At 33.8% G+C, this 23500-nt stretch overlaps 1 pseudogene; it reads left to right on the forward strand.

The window, feature by feature from the left end:
- The first annotated feature begins 351 nt into the window (after positions 1-351).
- Positions 352-23055, forward strand: LOC112518885 (annotated as a pseudogene).
- Positions 23056-23500: the final 445 nt, after the last annotated feature.

A 23500-nucleotide genomic window follows, 5' to 3' on the forward strand; every position in this document is an offset into this window, starting at 1 on the left:
AAAGTATATTAAAATGTTACGTGACAATTAATACAATGATGGTTTTTTAGGAGGGGGTTAAAATAAAAAGAGAATATGGACAGAAAATAACGAGTGGGACATTGGATGGGAACGAAAATCAGAATACGCAAATTTTATTCAACTGCCAGCTCGTCTGATGCTACGAATACCATGACCTCAATCATGCCGACACCTTTATCCTCGTCCAAATTTGCAATCTTTTTGGTCCTTGGAAAACCATAATCATGTTGAAATTTCGTATAGTGTGTTAAAATTGATAAACACTTTGCCATGTTTTGAAATTAGAACGACTACAATTAGGCAAAGGAAGCATCATAGAAACTATGCAGCTGTGGGAAATTTCCTAAGTTTGACAGATATATCATTCCTTATACATTTCAACTCCAACATTTTCTAGCCTCAACTATATGATCCTCCTTCGCAAGCACCTCTCTATCCTGCATAGGTGAGTTACATAAGCATGGTAATATGCACCGGAAAACCACTTCTATTTTCCGTTCTTAATTTGATGTACATAACCAATGTTCTCATCAAAGCCCAACCTGAATACCTTTACCATATCTGCCCAAACGATAGTACTTATACCCCCAACAGTATGTATGCTGCTAATCTTGGTTCCATCCTCTCTGGCCTCCCCTATTACAATGATGGCAACGGTTTCTATACACAGTCTGTGGGTGAAGGGCCTGATATGGACAATGCAATCTCAATTTGTCGTGGAGACATGAGCATGAAGCCAGACATATGCCAAAGTTGTTTGAAAGATTCTATTGTTCGGTTAAGACAAGCTTGTCCTAATCAAATAGAAGCCATAGTATATTATGACATTTGTCTCTTGAGGTACTCTAATGTGACTATATCAGGAAAGAATGATATGGACGATGTTGTCTACATGTGGAACATTAATAACGCAACTAATAAGGCTCAGTTCAATGCGGCTCTGAGACCGTTGATGAACCAATTGCAAAGCGAAGCAGCTGCTGGTGATTTAGGTCTGAAGTTTGCTATGGGTAACACAAGTGGACCTGATTTAACAAAGATATACAGCCTTGTGCAGTGTGTACCATATTTATCGGAGGAGCAGTGCAGTACTTGTTTGGAATCTGCAATTAATCAAATTCCAAGCTGTTGTGACGGGAAGATTGGAGGAAGAGTTCTTACAGCAAGTTGTAACATCAGGTATGAGATATATAACTTTATTAACACCTCCAGCCCACAACCATCTTCGCCATCACAAATTTCTCTGCCTGTTCCACCACCACCACCACCAGCAGTTTCGGAGAGGTCTCTGCCTGTTCCACCAACACCAGGTATGTATGCTGTATGCCCTACACGCCTATATGATCATTTTATTTTCATCAAACTAAAATATATACTTCATTAATTCTTGCTTAGACTTGAACCAAAATTATATTTCAAGTTGTTATTGTTTTTCTTATCATTTCAATTAGGCTAATGGTCTTTGTTGAACATGCATCGATGCCCTACGGACAAAGACGAAGACTTGGAGAAATTATCACACTTAAGTCATTGTCCAAATCAATTATTCGTCCTTGGCATAAATCAACCCACTCAAGCATCCTTTTCTCACATCACATCACATCAAACAGTAACTGGCCAGCCAACATTGATTTTAAATGACAGTAAATTACATTTTTGGTTATCTATCTCGTCCTTATTTTCTAGCTAATATTACATTTTTAATCACTGTAATTCTCGCTTTGCTACAATATTGGTCCCTCTCGCACGATCCAATTAAAAAATATATTAAATGAGGGGTATTTTTTTTAGTACCCACCATTTCCTTAACATACATACATATATATATATATACATACATATATATATATATATACATACATATATATATATATACATACATATATATATACACATATATACGTAGATATCTATACTATTTTATTAAGCAAATTTAACAAATGTCTTAAAATTTTAAAATATTAAATGACCAAAATATCCTTTATACTCACTTTTTCACCCCCTCCTCTACTCACATACACTCACCCCCTCACAACCGATTTTTTTTTTAAATTATAATTTTAAATTTACATTTTATACCCCTATAATTAATTAATTAATTTACTTTACGTCCTTTACTTTTAAATGTTTCATTTTAAACATTTATCAAATTAACATATATCAATTAAAACATGTTTAAAAAATACATTTTTATTTTAACAAGTTACACCATTATAATCGTCTCGTTAATACCTTCGAAAYGWGKYMAATRKTGAATAGTTTTTGACTTAATTATATTATTATATATTATATATACTGTGAAAAAATATGTTTAATATTTACGATTTATATTTTTATAGTTATTTAATTATATATATACTATATATTTTGGGGTTAGGCTGTCCAAATTACACAGTATAATATGTTTTGAATTAATATGTTCTTGGGTTTTTTTTGAAATTTATATATAAATGTATTAATTCAACCTTAATCTGAGTTTCTGGACAAGAAAGAAGGTAAGCAGTTGAAATTTCATTCTAAAACCCATTTTTTTTTGTCTTTTCATGGCTTATGATCTGTCAAATTTGTAGAATTCTTTATTGGTTTTGAGTCGTTTAAATATGTTGGATTTTAAATATATTGGATTTTAAACTGTCATACAATTTTTTTCATCGATAGTATGTAATTGGAACCATAACTCTTATTTATTCAAATTGTATTAATATGTAAAGACCAAGTGTAACCTATATTATCGTTAAATCTTATCTTATAAAATCAGTGGAACTTCAAAATCGATAAAATTCATGGTTCCTGCCGCATTGCGCTGGTACACAACTAGTATATATATATAATACTTTTTTTTGAAATTTTTTCAAGATCGATAAAATCCAATTTGTAAAAACCGTAAAAACTACTCCCATCCATCGTTAATCTTATGAAATTTTTTCATGAAATTGTTAATCTTGTGAAATTGTTTCATATAATACTTTTTTTGATGAAGTTGTTTCATATGTGGTTATGAAATTGTTTCATATACTACTTAATGAAATTTTAATGAAACTGTTTCATATACTACTTAATGAAATTTTAATGAAAATGTTTCATGTATTTCTCTAAAATTAAAATAATGAAGATGATAATATCCATGATTAAAACCCTCCACAATAAAAATGGTTAATCAACCTCTCATAATTACAAAAAAATGAACAAAATGAAAAATTATGACTAGTTGAATGAGGTTTTTACGATTTTTACAAATTGAGTGGTTTTCATTTGATCGCTCCTTTATATATATATAGGAGCGAGTTCAAATGAAAATCGAGTTTCGGTTGTGAATCGGGGGATAAAGGAGCGTGACATGTGTCCCCTGCATCCACGGGTTATTTATCATGAATTATGAATCAATATAACATGGATCATGATCGTGTGTTATGCATATTGAATGTTGTATTATTCATACCGAATGTTCTATTGTTCATTACCGAATGTTGTATCATTCATTATGAATAATTCATGAACTTCACCTTCCACTACAACAAAATTGGGTTTGTAGGACACTTCCAAATTATAAGTGTCCTAATAGACCTCTTTATAGGACATAGTTTATAGGACCAAAAATATAAAGTGTCATATCTAAAGGTATTGTAATAAGTTTATATGACGTTTTTTGATGTCATAATAAGTGTTTTCGGACACTGTTAATATAAAGCGTCCCATTACCAACTTTATAGAACACTTTTAAGAAAATGCCCTATAAACTCAATTTTTTATAAGACATTTGTTTTTATAGGACAATTTTTCAAATAGTGTCCTATAAAGTTGATAATGGGATGTTTTATATTAAAAGTGTCCTAAAAAACTTATTACGACATCAAAAAAATGTCATATAAACTTATTACAACACCTTTAGATATAGACACTTTATTTTTTTTGTCCTATAAATTAAGTCCTATAAAGAGGTCTATTAGGACACTTAGAATTTGGGAGTGTCCTAAAAAACCGATTTGGTTGTAGTGTTCGTTATCCATACTGAATATGGACACTAGGGACAAGTGTCACACTCTCCTTTACCCCTCGGTTCACAACCGAAAATTAGTTTTCTTAGTTTTCATTTGAACTTCTCTCTCTTTATACCCCTCCACTCTAATTACTTGCATTAGCATCTTTTATGAATAGAGAGAGAAATATGTGTGGAGAAGCAATTTGGGGATATGATTTCCTTGATATTCAAACACGAATGAAAGCCAAATTTATATTATATGAGAATAGTTATAAACAAAGGAAATATTACAATAATAATATAAATGATTAAAATAAAGGGTTGTTATCCTTGATTAAAACATGAATCGTGGTAGAGATTTTATCGTTATCATGCCCCTTCAAGATGGACGTCACTTGGTAAAGGCCAATATTGGCTAGTAGTTTATAGAAGCGAGATTTGGGTAATGGTTTGGTGAGGACGTCTGCTAACTGATCATCGCCAGGAATATGTTGAACTCAAATTGTGCTGAGTTGTACTTGTTTAAGAACAAAGTGAAAGGCATGGAGTCTTAATGGAGAATTACGGTAGAGTTGAAGACCATAGCGAGAATTGTCATTTAAGTATTGTAATAATTGCTTAAGAGCAAGCCAATGATCATTAGAAGGGCAATGCATATATTGTGATAGTTTGTTGACAGCATAGACAACATCTGGACGAGTGAGAGAGAGGTATTGTAAGCTTCCAAAAATGGCTCCATATTCAGTATGGTGGGCAATGGGTGGGTTCGTGGCAAAAGTGAGGGGCGGATTTAGAGCTAGGGGAGTAGATATTGGTTTGGAGTCGTGCATGTTATACTTCACTGGAACATCATGATTGTATTTGGTTTGCTTAAGAAAGAGACCTTGGGTATTAGGGACCACTTCAACACCTAGAAAATATGAGAGGAGACTGAGGTCTTTGAGGGAGAAGCAATGAGCGAGAGTAGAGATGAAATCCGTTAGGTAAGAAGGAGAAGAGCAATGGCAATAATATCATCAGCGTATACTAAGAGGTAGATGATGGCAGTACCATGCTAGTATAGAAATAGGGATGGATCAAGATGGAGTTTCGAAATTGAGAAGATAGAAGGAAACTTGTAAGTTCTATATTCCAAGCTCTTGGAGCTTATTTAAGGCCGTAAATAGATATTTTAACTTCAGAAGCATGGGTAGGATATTTTTTGTCGATAAATCTTGTGGGTTGATACATGTAAACAATCTCGATAAGAGTGCCTTGAAGAAATACGTTGTTAATGTTGAGTTGGTGGAGATACCAACCACAACAAACGGCTAGGGATAGAATAAGGCGAATAGTGGTAGCTTTACGATTGGGCTAAAGGTTTTGGAGTAGTCAATCTTGGGGTGTTGGTGAAAACTATTTGCAACAAGTCAGGCTTTGCAACGTGTAATGAAGCCATATGGATCATATATGATGCAAAATACCCATTTACAACCAACGATACTTTGAGAAGCATGAGGAGGAACAAAGTGCCAAGTGTTGTTATAGGTAAGGGCTTCAAATTCAAGCTGCATGGCTTGAAGCCATGTTGGGTCTTTAAGAGCTTTTGTGGCACTTGTAGGTGCATGAGGAGGAGGGAGAGGGACATGGTTAAGGTATTTAGGGTCGAGTTTGATGATGTTATTTGTAATACAAGTGATAATGGTACGAGTTGGTTGAGGTGAGGATGGTGGAGAGGATGATCTAGGTGAGGATGCAATGGAGGAAGATGGTGTGTTTTGATGGGATGGAGCGGTTTGCACAATAGGGGAAGAAGAGGACTTAGAATTATGTGAGGGGGAGGGAGAAAAATTAGCTAAAGTAGGAGAGGGAATGTTAGAAGGTGGGTTGGGGGTTGGTTGAGGCGACATTATTGTTGCGAATAAGAGGTAGAGAAAGGGTGCACCACTCTGGCAATTCCAGCTGATAGGCTACACTTCCCACACATCCTATTATTTTGAAAGAACCATAAAAACTCCCCAACAATTTCTAAGTATTGGTTCCCCTTAATGATCTTTGTCTATATGGTCGAAGCTCTATAAAGACCATGTTCCCTTCCACAAATGATACTTCCTTTCGATGTCCATCGGCTTGTAATTTCATCATTTGTTGGGCTTGCATCAGAAAAAACCTCAACACATCCCAAGTGATCAAGTCTCTTATGCCACAAATCAGTCATGTGAATAGTTTCCACAGCGTGACCAATACAATTGGAGATCTTTGGATATGTCACATATAACTTTGGACATTTCTTACCTCTTGCCACGTCAAGGAATTATGAGTGAGTTTCCACAAACCATTACCAAATCACGTTAACACTCATATCTCGGATATGTTTTACATTTCGGAAAACCAATTCCATCCCAGTGTCAAATTTCAACTAGACATCACCAATTCTAACAATATTTAATAGATCATTATTACCCATCTTAACAGTACCATAATAATCTAGAGTATAAGATGAATAGAATTCTCTTCATGATGTTAACATGACACTATACACCACTGTCAACAACCTAACTCGAATCATCATGTGCAAGGTTGACCATATCATCATCCCAACAAAGGGATAAATCGTCAATGGTGGTATTAACTTCAACATTGCCATTTCCAACATCATCTTTCTTATGGTAGTTATTTTGATTGTTGTGGATGCCCTTTTTGTTCTCCTTCTTTAACTGTCTATAAAACCGTATTGTGTGCGCTTTCCTATCACAATGGTAGCATTCAAAATCAACAAATTTTTCTTTCAAATTCACCTGATGATTACCTCTCTTACTTTGACCTCTACTCTGACTTCTCCCATGCCTTTCAATGACCAAGACATCTGATTGTGAAGATGAATCCTATGACTTTCTTCTCATCTCTTCATCTAGAATACTACCTTTAACCAATTCCATATATATAACCCCATCTAGTGCGGAGTTGGACGTTGATGTCCTTAAAGTCTCCCAAGAATCCGGTAGAGTACCATAGATCCATAAGACTTGGATTTTGTCTTCAAACTTGATACCCATTCCTACAAGCTGATTAATAATTCCATGAAATGCATTCAAATGATTAGTGATAGGAATTCCATTATGGTATTTAAGTTGGATCAATTTTTTAATCAGGAACAACTTGTTATTTCCAATCTTTCGAGCATATAATTGCTCGAGCTTGTTCCACAAAGTACGAGCATGATTCTCCCACTAATATAATTCAAAACATTATCATCTACCCATTGCCGAATATAACCACAAACTTCTCTATGCAAAATATTCTATTCTTCATCTGTTTTATTCTCAGGTTTGTTAGTAGAAAAAACAGGCAAGTAAAAGTCCTTCACATAAAGAATGTCTGCCATCTTTCCTTTCCTAACATGATAAATAGAACTATTTAGACTTATCATCCTACTTGTATTAGCCTCCATCGTTCAAATAAGTCTAACCCAAAAACAATAACTAAAAGCTCGATTGGAAAACCGCGTCACAACAGTAACAACAATGCGGAATAAACCTTTGTTGGACAAAACTTTACTCACTTATATGAAAAATATGAGGATGCAAAAAATTAGGTATACTAAAGGCAATAATAATAAACCCCCAAATTAGAAATAAGTAACAAAGATAGCACACAGGTAACACAGGGATTTTAGCATGGAAACCTCTCAAGGGAAGAGTGAAACCACAAGACCCTTAGGCCGCTTAAAGTCCACTACCACCAATAAACAATACAAAAGTCTTTTGTAGATAAAACTAGAGGAAAACAACAATAATCATACTCTTGGAACAAATCATCAAGAAGTATGGAATTATACCAAAAAGAAAAGAGGAAGAAATATCACCTAGAAAAACTGTTATGTATCAAACAGCAAAACGATAACTTTCGGACCACCTAAACTGATCTCCACCGTTCAGAATGTAGATAAATAGTTCATGAAGCCTATATCCAAAATCACGATGATCCGACTGATGAAACTTGAGGAATAGAAAAAAAAAGCACGGTTGCGTTTTCCTGGAAAAATGCAGTCGAACTTTTATCTATTTTCTCTCACTTTTGTATTTTGTAAACTTTTTCTTCAAATAAAAAAACCTAAGATACAAGACTATATATAGCTTGTATCTGGCCACTATTTTTGGGCTAAGTATCTATTCCTCATGGGCCACAAACAAATAAATAGAATCCAACAAATTCGTTCAATCCAATATCATCTTCATTCACCGTCTTCAAATTAGAATTCCACCAAGCCAATGCATGACTTGTTAGGTTTCAATATTTCAAACTACAATTTCTCATTACACTAAACCCATAGAGAGTTAAGTAGGTCTTCAACTGATCGATCCATAAATCTAGCTTTTCCGCATCAATGGTATCATCGAATGTTGGAATGTCGATTCTCGCTTCCACCTTGAAAGGTCTATGGCTATCACGGTCGGTCTTAGTCTCTCGATCATCTCTTTCATCCTCCTTCGAACTTGCTTCTTCCTAAAATCTATTCTTCAACGACGTTTTTCGAGCCTTTGGCGGAACTTGCGGTTTTGATTGAATCCAAGAAAGCACTAACTCGAGTTGTTTTGTCAGTTAGTCTACCTTTGCTGAAATTTCATTTTACCCCAGTGGGTTACTTCTTTTTTGATGTTCCCAAAATCATACAAAATCAGAATAATCTTCAAGATCAAGAACAAGATTGAATAGAGAGAGATTTTCACCAAATATGATATTGATTTTTTGAGAGAGAATTACAATGGGATTAACAATCACTAATCAGATTATGAACTAAACTAATGACAATTAAGAGACTAAATCCTATTTATACTAAGGAAATAGTAAAAGCTAACTATTACAAAAACATTACAATGGGAGAACTTGAATACAACAATAAAGCACAAACTTGAACCCAACATTTTTGCTTCCATTGTTGATGTCATTCGGTTTCGGTTTGGTGGTCTTCGATGGTTTTTCAACTCTGTAGAAGGTTTTTCAGAAGCTTTGTAGTCGGACTTTGTTTGCACTATACATAAGTAGGAAGATGCTCTGATACCACTTGATCCATTCGAAGATTTTGAATGCAACTTCTTCGAATCATCATATGTGTTTAATTAACCTTAACTACGGAGTAGAAGCTAAAATTAATAGTGAGGGTGCATCAACCAGAACAATTAGCGATGTCTATAAAAACAATATTGGCCGGTATAAAAAAGGAAAACCATGAATGGAGATTTATGAAGAAATATATTACTAAAATATAATCTTTTTGAGAATCTTGAACATTATTGTATGATGATATTCGTATTTTGCAGGCAACGATACTAGCACACCCCGAAGAATAGCTATCATTATTCTTGTTACTTTTGTGATATCAGCCATTCTAATCGGCATGTTGATAATATGGCGGAGGAAGAAAAGACGTACAAGAGAACTTGAAAGTAAGTTCCCGAATTACTACTTATACTTATATTTATTTGTTTGAAGAAAACACATAAAAACCTTTACTAACTTGCTTCTTTTTATCATTTCCCCATAACTCATGAATTCATAGTTGTGCCTAAAAGGATTATACGATTAGCAAGTTATGGTACGGAAAAGGAACAAATTTGACGATGAAATTCATGGTTAGTCAACCAAATTTGGATACAAAGTGCTTGCATGGCTTGTATTGTCACCACACTATAGATAGTTAAACCTTAGATTCTATAAAGTTCCATAAGCCTATGTGGCATTCTGGTAAGACCATATATCATGATAATAAAGAATAAAGGGATAAATGTTTATGATGCCTCATCGCCTTTTCATATTCAAATAATTAAAGTAGTTCGTATGACACCTTGTCAGACTAGACTTGTAACGAAGTTGTAATATATGGGAAATACGTCACAACAATAAACATCAAATGTGGGATAAACCTTTGTTTCACAAAACATTCCTGATCAGTTATATTAACCTTCAAGGATGGAAAAAGATAGAGTATAATAAATGTAATAATAATCCCCCCAAATCAGAATAAAAAAGAAACAAGCACACCCATAACACACGAATTTTAGCATGAAAAACCCTCAAGAAGAGAGCAAAAATCATTGGAGCCTTAATTAGTTCGCTCAAAATCTACTACCACCAATAAGAAAGAAATACAAAACTTTTTTCTGGATAAAATTAAAGGCACACAACAATCATCATACTTTCAAAATAAATCATCAATAAGTATGGAACAAAACTACAACAATCTGGAAGAAATTAGCCCAAAAATGTCCTCTATCAAGAAACAAATGTACGACCTTTGGACCTCCAAAATTGATCTATACCGTTGCGAATATACATAAAATTTTCTATGAAACTAATGTTAAAAAATCATGCTGATATGACGGTTCAATCTTTGGGAAACTATAAAACAATGTTTTGCAAAAAACAACTTGTTGGTTCAGCCGGATCTACAATAGTTTATAGGTAACAATTCGTAGAAGGGAAGATAAATACAAACATAGTAACTTACACTTTTAAAAAATTATATATTGATAAAGAAGATCGATATAAATTTTACAGATTGTTTGCGGAAAAAATAGGATACAGAACCTATCTAAACGATCTAAGATACACACGAAATTACAAATAGCAATAAGAAAAGATTTTCTACAAAAAACAAGGTAAGAAGAAATGTGCTCTTCACTTGTTAAAGTGGTCTTTCTCTTAGACATAGAGTATAGAGATATGTAACTTCTTGGGTAAGTTTAGAGTAAGGAAGATGATAAATGAGAGGAGAACTACTAAGCTATTTATACATATTGCATTAAATGCAATTCAGAAGGTACAAAGCACGTGACAAGCTTTTAGAGGAGAGTTTGTCTTTTGTTCAGATTTGGCAGGCTTTTAGTTGTATATGAACAATCCTAATCTTGTTTGACAAGAATCATTTGATCGCTGAATACTAGGATGACACTGATGGTCTCATTAGTGTTTGATGAATCTTGTGCAGACTTTGCAGTTGTGTAGACGAGCTTGTTATCACTGAAAACCTCTTTGGATCACGGACTTGCTAGTCTCTAATCTTCAGCTTCTCTCTTCGACATCGCTGAAGGATCTTGTGGTGTGATTTTTGTCTTATTGAAGTATAACAGTCTCTGAACGAATTACAATACATGTTCAGCGATCACTGAACAGACTCAATGAAGATTGTTGAAACTGAATACAGAGATAATACACTTCGATAGATAAAAAAGATCATCATCAAATCACTGAGACAGAGGATCAACAAAGGTCACAAAAGGGTCTCTTTCTTCTTTGTAATCAATGAGCAGGGATTTGTCTCCGGTCAAGTGTCTTGAACATCCACTATCAAGATACCAGATGCCTTTGACTTCCTGCAAAACAAAACATATTAAGATTTATTTGGTACCCATTTCTCAATGGGTCTAGCAGAGTTAGAGGCAACACCTACTAACGTTGAAGACTTAGGGTCAGCGGGTGTCTTCATTGAGCCTGAAGAAGAGGCTTCAGTGGACTTCTTCACCTTAGTCGTTTTCATAACTTTAGTGGCAGATTTTGCCTTGGCTGATTTTTCAGCCTTAGCTACTTTCTTTACCTTAGATGGCAGACCAGATTTGGTAGTTAAAGGACACTTAGTGACAATATGTGAAGTTTCACCACAATGACGACACTTTCTATAGCTGAAGACAACTTAGGGCTAGAAGGGTCAGAGAGAATAGAAGAAGGACAAGCTCCAAGGATTCCTTTCTCATTTGTTCGAGAAGGAACAACTAAGGGTTTGGATACCTTGGGTGAGATATTCACTTTTAGCTTTGGCTTAGATCTTTGAGAGGATTCAGAGACTTTGGTTTTTAAGGAATAAGGTTTACAAGTTGAAGGAATAGATCTGGATTTATTTGACTTGTTGGCCTTCTTGGGAAGACGAGCGCTGAAAATGGCTTCACATTTGTCTTTGCATCCTAAACTCGAGGGAGTTCCTTTAATAGGAGTCTTTGTGGAAGAATACTGAGAGAAAGAGGTGTCAGGAATGGAAGAGACCAAAGTACCAAACTTCAGCATGGGCTTTTCAGTTACACTATCTTCCTGATCATAGGAGAATCCTAGACCACTCATTACCTTGGCAGGTATCTGAGCATTGATGATCTCATAGGCCTTGATAGAGGCTTTGCACCATCCTTCAATGGTAGCCTTCTTAGCCTTGAGTTCAGTAATAGCTTGCTCATGCTCGACAATAGTCTACTCGCCTTCGATGCTAATGGTCTGGTTTACAATGACCTAATCCTTAAAATTTTCCTCAATCTTGGTCAGCTCTTTGATCTATGAATGGAATTTCTCTAATTGTTCTTGAAGATCAAAATTAAGCTTTTCAGCTTTGAACTTGCTATTTAGGGCATTGTAAAGGTCAACCGTCAGCGTATCTAGTGTAGATTGGCTATCAGCAGAAGAAGAAGAAGAGGGTTTATTCAGGTTACATACCTAATCAGGGGTTGATAACGCGGGATCACTAAAGAATGATATCTCTAATGGTTCATCATTGACATCTTTGGCCATTAGATAGAGGTAGGTCGTGTCCTCCTCGTCAAAGGATGATTCTTCAGAAGAATCAGCTTAGAATCAGCTCAGTCATGCTCTTCAGTGGCAACTCCTTTGCGTTAACGCTTAAGATTCTTCATCTTCTTATACTTCTCCTTCAGTTTTAGGTACTTATCCTTTTGAAGCCTGAAGGAGGATGAGAGGTTAGAAGATGGCATCGCAGTTTTCTTTGACCTGCATTCATTCACAAAGTGACCTTTGCATTGACAGTTGTAGCGGCTCTCTGAAGCCTTGTCAATGGGGTTTGACTTTGTTTTTTCAGTTATGGTCAGCGAAGGAGATATGCGGTAGTTTCTTTTTTTAAGAATCTCCTGAAAGAGTTAGTTAAAGGGCCAACAATTCATCAAACTCTAAAAGATTAGTGTCTGACAAGCCCTCAGTGTTAAAAAGATCCAACTTAGTGATAGAAATAGAAGAAATAGAAGGGTTAGCTGAAGGGCTATCAGAGATCAAAGCTAACAGAGAGCTTTTCATTTCCCTGGAGTCTTTGAGAAGATTCTTCTTCAGCTGACAGGATTGCTCAAGATTAAGCAATATCCCATAAAGAGAACTGAGAGAAAGGGAGGACATGTCCTTGGACATCTTGAGACACATGGTATATTGATCCCATGTTTCTAGTAAACATTCAAGAAATTTTGCCAGTGTCTCTAAGTTGGTAAGTATTCTCTTTCAACTGTCCTTAAATCAATAAGAAGATAATTAAATTTTTGATGTACTTCAAATAAAGATCCAGTTTTCCCACAAAGAAAACTTTCATATTGTCTTACTAGATTAATCTTCCCCGATTCTTGTACTTCAACAGTACCTTCATATTGAACACAAAGAATGTCCCACATGGATTTCGAAGTTTTAAGCTTCATCACAAAGTGATAGACCTCGTCAGGAAGAGCCATGGCTATTATATACCTCACACGAGTGTCTAAAGTCATCTTCTTCTTATCTTCATCACTCTATTGATGAGGGAGCTTTGGAATCTAGAATCACTAGTAGTTGTAGCAGTTGTAGGAACCGCTGGAGAGATTGCAAATGAAAAATAAGGTCCATTATCAATGTAGTATGGGATGTCAAGATCTACACCTTCCAAGAAAAGAGACATCCTGTTCTTCCAGAGACTGAAGTTGTCTTTAATAAATGGGGGAGGTTTGGCAAGAGTGCTATTATCGTGAGAGTTGGTTCTAGTGTTTTACATAGCCATTTTGAAAGGAATAAATTATCTAGAGAAAAAAAGATAATAAAACACCAATAAAAGAATAATATAATACAAAAAGCAAACACTGCTCTGATACCACTTGTTGGTCCCAGCCGGGTCTACAAGAGTTTATAGGTAACAGTTTATAGAGGGGGGGATGAAGACAAACACAATAACTTTCACTTTTAAAAAATATAAATAAAGAAGATCAATACAAATTTTATAGATTGTTTGATGAATAGATAGGATACAAAACCTATCAAAACAATCTAAGATACACACAATATTACAATTAGCAATAAAAAAAGATTTGCTACAAAAAATAAGGTAAGAAGAAATGTGCTCTTCACTTGTTAAAGTGGTTCTTCTCTTAGACAGAGAGTATAGAGAGAAGTAATTTCTTGGGTAAGTTTAGAGTAAGGAAGATGATAACTGAGAGGATAACTACTCAGCTATTTATACTCATTGCATTAAATGCAATTCAGAAGGTATAAAGCATGTGGCAAGCTTTTAGAGAAAAACATGTCCTTTGTTCAGATTAGCAGGCTTTTGGCCGTATATGAACAATCCTTTTTCATAAAGTAGGTAAACACGTTTAGAGTCAAAGGAGTTGCTCCATATTGTACTATACTTAGAAAGGCTTTGGGTTTGTAAGGCTTTGGGTTTGTACTTTGTATGTAGAAGGACATAACAAAAACTAATCTTGTTTGACAAAATTCATTTGGTCGCTAAATACTAGGATGACGCTGATCATGTGGGCGTGCTATCAAGCTTCGAATCGACCGGCCATGGGCCTGAAACAGAGTCCCGTATCAAAGTTATGGTTGTTTAAGTGAGATACCCCCTTAGCCCGATCATGTGCCTCTAGGAACAATAAGGCCATTAGGTTTGGTTCTCTACGCCAAGTCCCGCATCATGCCCCCACCACTCTTATAGCCAGCCACCTCAAAACATTTGTGTTGGTTCAGTGTCGAAGTTAGCTAAATAGATAATTAACAGGTCTCCTCCCTTAAGAATTTGTGTGTGTTGGGGTTTTGATTGTTTCAATTGATTTATGCATTGTGTTTCTCGTTTTGATTTTGTTTTAGGTTATGATTGTGAATTTATATTATTGATGTTTGGAGGGTGGTTGTTGGAAAAGAAGTGGAGGTGAGGAATAAGTAGCGACCTCAATAATGTCGTGGAGGGGAAAAGAAGATAGGTGTTGGGTGATGGGAGGGTATATGGGGAGATCAAATGGGTTGGGTGTAAGGTGAGGTAGGTTAGGATTTGGTTTTTTACTATTGTTTTAAAATATTCTAACTATGCATTAAGGATTTGTTTGTTTACCTTTTAATAGTTTCATTAAGAGGTAACATCTGAATCATTAAGAGGTGAATTTGGTTTGGCAAAATTAAAGTCTGTCTCTTAATGTTGTAAAACCCTCTGAATGATTTTGTATCCTAGGACTCCCTTAACCATTCAACGCTCTAATTTCATTGTAAATAATTACCAAACAATTACATTTCATTTTCCATTATTTTATGATAGTCTCTTAATTATTCTGACTATTTAATCATTCTGTGTCAAACCATTCAGCAACTGCCAAACAACCCTTAATTAGATGATAATGAAAAATAAGAAAAAAATAAAGTAAAACGGTCAAATTACCCTAATTTAACTAGCTTTTTCTCACGTCGATTAGCTTCAAGGACGAAAAGGGAAACAAAGTAGAAACCACAATAATGAAAAAAGCAATTTTAAAAAACAAGGGACGAAAATTGTTATAAAAAACAAACCATAGGGATGAAAATCATAGTTTACTCGTATCGTTTTTTATAAATTTGAACATTGTAATATGTTGTAACCTCTCAATTATCAATACAATATACGCCGATCTTCCTGGGGGTGTTTAATATCACGTAGATAGTTGAATCACGCTAAATCAATTGTATGAATTTGTCTGCTATATCGTATTTTGATTGTTTGTGGTATATTATTGCATTTCTAATCTCTTAGGATAGTATTCTTGATCGGATCATCATTGCATCATCTTAGATCTCATTTTGTTTGCATTTGTTATTTGGGATCCTAAAGACTCGTTATTGTGTTTATTGAGAACCCTAACTCAACACCTTTTCACATCTTCTGTCTTTTTAGTTGAGAGTATCACATTTTGGAGCCTAGTGTAATTCTTGGAGTAGGACACCATACATAACCTTATGGATAAGGATTGTATGCATATATATATATATATATATATATAAGAGATGATCAAACAAGAACGATACCTATTTAAAAGAACACGAAAACGGGAAAATATGCAAAATCACATGTGATTTTACATTGATGTTCAAAGAAAGTGTCTGGGCCACTTGTTGTTGCGTCTTCAGGTCGCCATGCAAGATTGCCTAAATCACATGTGATTTTGTATGTGATATTAATGTAAAATCATAGGTGATTCGTCCGTTTTCGTGTTCTTTTAAATATGTATCATTCTCGTTTTATGTTCTTATAAATATTCTAAATTATTTATTGATTTGTGGTTGAGATTGGATTTCACGGTTACCACAAACTAGTCAGTTCTCCTTGAATGGGCCTATATATATATATATATAGAGAGAGAGAGAGAGAGAGAGAGAGAGAGAGAGGAGTGATCAAATGAAAACCGCTCTCATTTGTGTAAACCATGCAAACCACCTTCATCTGTCGATTTCATTGTTTAATCTTATGAAATTTTTTCATATAATATTTTTTTTTGATGAAGTTGTTTCATATATGGTTGTGAAATTGTTTCATATAATACTTAATGAARCTGTTTCATGTATTTCTCTAAAATTAATGAAACTGTTTCATGTATTTCTCTAAAATTAATGAAACTGTTTCATGTATTTCTTTAAAATTAAAATAATGAAAATGATAACATCTATGATTAACACCCTCCACAATAAAAATGATTAATCAACCTCTCATAATTACAAAAAAATGAACAAAATGAAAAATTATGATTAGTTAAATGCGGTTTGCACGGTTTGTACAAATTAAGTGGTTCGCAATTGATCGCTCCCCTATATAGATAGATATATATATATATATATATATATATATGTGTGTGTGTGTGTGTGTGTGTGGAGAGGTTCATTTAAGAAGTGCTAAAGTGTAAGAAGTAGAAAAGTGATCCTAAATCTTCATCTGGTCAACATTTGCGGTTTTGACTATGAAACACCGAACAATTCCTCGCATGGGTATGCAAAAGATAAAGAGATATTTACGTAACTTTTACAAATAGGCAGCAAACGGGTTCATATGTGAATTCGTTAATTAGTTCATATATGCATCACACAAGGTCATATGTGAATCGGTTAATTAGTTCATATGTGAATCACAAGGGTTCATATGTGAATGAGTTAAAATAGTTCATATGTAAATTACACGGCTTCACGTATGAACCTGTTTGCCGCCTATTTGTAAAAGTTACAAAATTACCCTCTCTATGTTTCGCATAGCCGCAAATTTTGACCTGTCAAAGTCGCAATACTTGACAAGTTAAATCCGATCTTTATCATATGAAGGGCTATGTTTTCTTTACTTCTCACACATTTAGCGCTTCTCAAATGAACCTATGGCTATATATATTTATATATATATATATATATATATGTGTGTGTGTATGTGTGTGTGTGTATGTGTATACAAATATACATGTGTTATGTGAGAAAGAGCGTTAAGGAGAGAAGCGTAAGAAGTGATATGAACCATTGATCACCTTTAATATCAAACTCACCCATGAATTGCGTTCGATACATGAATCAATCTAATGCTTCTAATTCTAATGTGTATCCAATGGTGGAGATTCGTTCTTACTTCTCACCTTAACTCTCCTTTTCCAGAACGCAACCCTATATATAATATATATGGTTAGGTTCCGCTGATAAGGGAAGTTATAGTGATAAACGTAAGAAGAGATATCCACCCTTGGATCAATCTTGATTGAATGTCAACACTAATGAGATGCATTGAGATGCATCAGATTAATTCCTTTCTAAAGTGCAATTAATGGATGGGCATGAGATTAAAAGTGATCAAGGGTTCAGATCTCTTCTTACGCTTCTCACCTTAACTCCTCTTCTCACACGAGCCTTCGAATATACGTGTGTGTGCGTGTATATATTTATATGTATATATACATATGAATATATATATATATATACACACACACACACACATTGCCAAAGATTATTTTGAGAAAGGTTAAATGTTTGAGAGGTAAAGAAGTGATCTTAATCTTTATACGGTTAAGATCGGATTTGACTGGTCAACAATTGTGGCTTTGACAGGTTAAAAATTGTCAATAATTATATCTTTGACCGGTCAAAAATTGTGGCTATGCGAAAAATAGAGAGGGTAGTTTTGTAACTTTTTCAAATAGACAACAAACGAGTTCATATATGAATCTATGTGATTCATATATGAACTATATGTTAACTCGTGTAATTTACATATGAACTATTCTAACTATTATTGGGTCATTGACCAACATTTTTCTATATCGAAATGTGGCGTTGATTTCTATGCTATGATGAAATAAGTTGCACCTTCTCTATCAGCAAATGCTTTTGGCGTAGTGGTAAGCGCTTGGATCCTAACATGTAGTATCAAACCAGGTCATGGGTTCGAATCCCATGAGATGCATAATAATGCGAAAGGTATGATTGCTACATTATAATGAAATAAGTTGCTCCCTCTCCTTGAGCAATTGCTTTTGCAATTGCTTTTGGGGTAGTGTTCATCCTAACAACTAATTCACATATAAACTAATTGACTAATTCACATATAAATTGATTAACTAATTCACATATGATCCCTTGTAATTCATTTATGAACGAATTAATTGATTCATATATGAACCCATGTGATTCACATATAAACTAATTAACTGATTCATATATGAACCTATGGATTCATTTATGAATTAGTTAAATAGTTCACACATGAACTAATTAACAGGTTCACATATGAACATATAGTTCATACGTGTATCACACCGGTTCACATATAAATCCATTTTCGCCTATTTGTAAAATGTAGGAAACACCCTTCTATCTTTTGCATACTCATGTTAGGAACTATCTGATGGTTGATGGTCAAATCCACAAATGTTGACCAGATGAACGGCTATGATCACTTCTTTACTTATTAAATATTTACCACTTCTCAAATGAACCTTTCTTTATATACATGTGTGTATATGTATGTGTGTGCATATATACAAGGTCTCATTCTTTTGTTAACCAAACAATTAGTATTAACTTTGTTAATGGGACATTTTGTCTTTTTTTTATATTGATATCACATTTCTTAAATATCGCATTCACTTAATTATTACATTCCTTGATTATTATATTCCTAAATATATGGTTTCTTCAATTAATTATCACATTACTTAATTATGATATTGATTAAATATTAAGGAATATTACTTAAACTTCCTTCATTTATTGTTTCACCTATGAAATTTCTGGTTTCACCTATGAACTTGTTTAACCTTTTTTTAATTATCTTATCGATTTTCTCGTTTCACCTATGAACTTTGATAAAAAATTTGGAATAACACAAGTTCATAGACGAAATAAAAATCATTATTTCAACAAAATCATTATTTCACCTATGAAAAAAATCATTGTTTCACCTATGAACTTTAAACAAAAATCATTGATTTTTATCAATAAGTTTTAAAAAAATCACTATTTCGGTAATAAACCTTGTGTTTTCACCTCAGAACTCTGTTAAACATTCTTAACTCTTTCATTCATTTTCTAGTTTCACTTATAAACTTTGATAAAAAAAAATTAAAACAATCAAAGTTTACACACGAAAAACATTATGAACTTTAAATCAAAATTATTGTTTCACCTATGAACATTCAAACAAAAATCTTTGTTTCATTTATGAACACTCTAGTTTCACCTATGAACTTTGGTAAAACAATGAAACAATCAAAGTTCATAGATGAAACCTAAATCAAAACCATAAATGCATCAAAACAATTTCCAAATGTGAAACTCATTTATTTTAAGGATAAAGGGAGTTATAATTATCTTCTAAAAATATGACATAATTTGTTCCAAAATTAACATTGACTTAATTCCATTTAATATGTTTCCTTTTTAACCACTTTAAAATCTTTCATTTAATCATAATTGTTGATCAAAAAAATATACGGTTCATATTAGTTTGTAAAGTTAACACCAATGTATTGGTTAACAAAAGAATATATATTTGTATATATATATATAGGGTTGGGTTCACGTGAGACCAAAGGTTTTTCGTGAGACCCGTAAGACCAATTTATGTTCATTGATCAAATTTACAAGTTAAAGATCTAATGGTCTAAATTGCACAGTGGCAATTTTGTAATTATTGAGAAGTCTCGTGGCGTTTATAAATGTCTAGATTTTCATATTGTAAATCTAATCCAAGGGTTCAGAATTGGTCTTACGGGTCTCACGAAAAACCATTGGTCTCACATGATCCCAAGTCTATATATATATATATATATATATATATATATATATATATATCATACATACACACATAAAGGGAGGTTCATGGAAAAACTTTATATAAATGAAAAACAAGAAAACACATTATCAACTGTTACATGAGATGATTTGATAGACTTGATTAAATAGGTGGCTACAACAATATCTTTTTAAGTTAAAAACCCTCCGGCATCCTATTTTTAATTGGAAAAAGACGAAAAGTAGACAAAATTTGAGCGAAATAAATTACACCAAAATAACAAGCATATTTTTCTCGTTAAAATGACATCCACATTGATATATTTTGTCATTCGTTCTTTTCGTGATTTTCCGGTTTTCCATTAATTTACCGTTTTCCCCTTAACATGACCCTACACACACACACACACACACACATATATATATATATGTATATATATATATATATATATATATATATAACCAAAGTTTATTCTTGAGAAGTGGTAAATATTTGAGAAATAAAGAAATGATTGTGATCTTAACCTTTTATACGGTCAAGATCGGATTTGACCGGTAGTAATTACGACTATGCAAAAAATAGAGAGGGTAGTTTCGTATCTTTTACAAACAGACGACAAATGGGTTCATATATGAACCTATGTAATTCACATATGAATTAATTAACTGATTCACATATGAACTAATTAACTAATTCGTATATGAACATGTGGGTTCATGTATGAATCAATTAAATAGTTCACATGTGAGCTAATTAATGGGGTTCATATTTGAACATATAGTTAATGTGTGTATCACATGTGTTCACATATGAACCCGTTTGCCGTCTATTTGTAAAAGTTACGAAACTACCACTTTATCTTCCACATACCAATGCAAAGAATTATCTGATGTTTAACAGCCAAAGCTGCAAATGTTGACGAGATGAAAGGGCTAAAATCACTTTGTTACTTCTCAAATATTTATCAAATCTCAAATGAACCTTTCCTTGCGTGTGTGTATATATATATATATATATATATATATATATATATATAAAAGTATCGTTCTTATTTTAAGATGTAAAAAAACTATTCACCTATCTACATGTTATTCTTATTCATGTAATATATAATAAATGAAAACAACTCGTGCACTAGTTACTAGAGAATTGGCCACTCAAGTTCACTCTTTTTAAGCACAATTTGCCCCTGAATGCTTAACCTTTGTAAATTGTCATGGAACATATGAATTATCTTGCCTGTTTTTTCACATGTGGTAGGTGAAATTATGGACATGAGTATTGTTGAATCATTGCATTACGATTTCCATACCATCCGAGCAGCAACTAATGACTTTTCTGAAAGTAATAAGCTTGGGCAAGGTGGATTTGGACCCGTTTACCAGGTATATGGAAAACATAACTTCGAGGCTCTTCTTTATGTGCCAAAATGACAGTGTTACATGTGTTTTAAATATAAACATGTGATATTCAGGGTGAGCTTCCAAATGGACAAGCAATTGCTGTAAAAAGGCTATTGCGGGATTCAGGACAAGGTGAACTAGAATTCAAGAATGAGGTCTTACTAGTCGCAAAGCTTCAACATCGAAATTTAGTTAGGCTCATTGGTTTCACCTTAGAAGGAACTGAACGACTTCTTATATACGAGTTTGTGCCAAATGCAAGCCTTGACCAATTTATATTTGGTTAGTCTAATTACTACACATTTGTTTTGTTGTGTTTTTTTGACCTTTTCTAAAGAGGAATGCTTCTTACACTGAATTCTTGATACAAATTGTAGATCCATCTAAACGTCTACTTCTTGATTGGGATACACGCTACAAAATCATAGGAGGTGTTGCTCGAGGACTTGTTTACCTCCATGAAGACTCACGTCTAAGGATTATCCATCGTGATCTCAAAGCTGCTAATGTCTTGTTAGATTCAAAAATGGATCCCAAAATTGCAGATTTTGGCATGGCAAGGATGTTTAACCATGAGGAAATTGAAGGCAACACAAATCGAATTGTTGGGACCTTGTAAGTATATATGCCCCCATCAAATAAAATTTGTGTTGGAACTACATCATTAGTTTTTTAGTTCCATATTTTATTCCATGGATAAGACAACCTACCACATTGTATCATCAAATGCTAACTTCTGTTTGTTGTATACCATAGTGGATACATGTCACCTGAATATGCTTTGCATGGTCAATTCTCGGTAAAATCGGATGTCTTCAGCTTTGAGTGTTAGTGCTGGAAATGGTATCAGGTCAACGAAATCAACGTTTTCGCAATGGTCAGGGCTTCGAAGGCCTTCTTTCCTATGTAAGTATCCACTCATAATCATCAAATTTCAGATAATATGTATACATAGTCTCACGAAAAATTTATCAACCTCGATCTTTAAGGCATGGAGAAGCTTGAAAGATGGAACATTGTCAGATATGATAGATCCCATATTGAAGGAAACAATGGGATCATTGCAAGAAGTATCCAGAACTATCCACGTTGGTTTATTATGCGTTCAGAATGATGTTGCTGACAGGCCAACAATGGCTGAGGTTGTTCTTATGCTTAAAAGCTTCTCTCTTGCTCTTCCAATACCATTGGAGCCGGCGTTTTTCATGCATCGTAGTGGCGATGCCCAAATGCCAAACCTTGTAGAATATAATAATCTAAGGAACAATAACGGATCACAGCTTTCCGTAAATGATGCTTCGGTAACAGATGTAGTTCCAAGATAGTCTTGAAGAAGCCAACAATAGGTGGTCTTCTAGATTTTCCCGTGTTGTAATTCTATATGTAAGAAATCACAAATTACGAAACCTATTCTTATACTTTTTCCACTGTCGTTTGAAACATTCCGGTTTGTATCGCAATGTACGGTTATTAATCGATTTGTATCAGAAATTTGAATAATACAATCACCCTTTCAACATTGATGTGTTGTTAAAAATTATGTAGCTCCGAAATGCTCGAGTAATAATAGTCACCACACATAAAACACAAACAATAATTTCATAGATGTGATCTAATTGAAACAGATATTGAGAATACCATTTCAAATACCCTGGATTGCTATTCTGAAAATGATATTTGCATGCTTCTTTCCAATATAGAATCATTAATAAATGCAATACAATTTTGGTAACAGGAATATATATTTATATATATATATATATAGAGAGAGAGAGAGAGATAGGGGTGGGTTAACACGAGAATGATACCTATTTAAGAAAACAAAAAAATAATCAA

This window comes from Cynara cardunculus (assembly GCF_001531365.2).
Source record: "Cynara cardunculus var. scolymus isolate 2C chromosome LG 10, CcrdV1, whole genome shotgun sequence".
In the NCBI taxonomy this organism is placed as follows: Eukaryota; Viridiplantae; Streptophyta; class Magnoliopsida; order Asterales; family Asteraceae; genus Cynara; species Cynara cardunculus.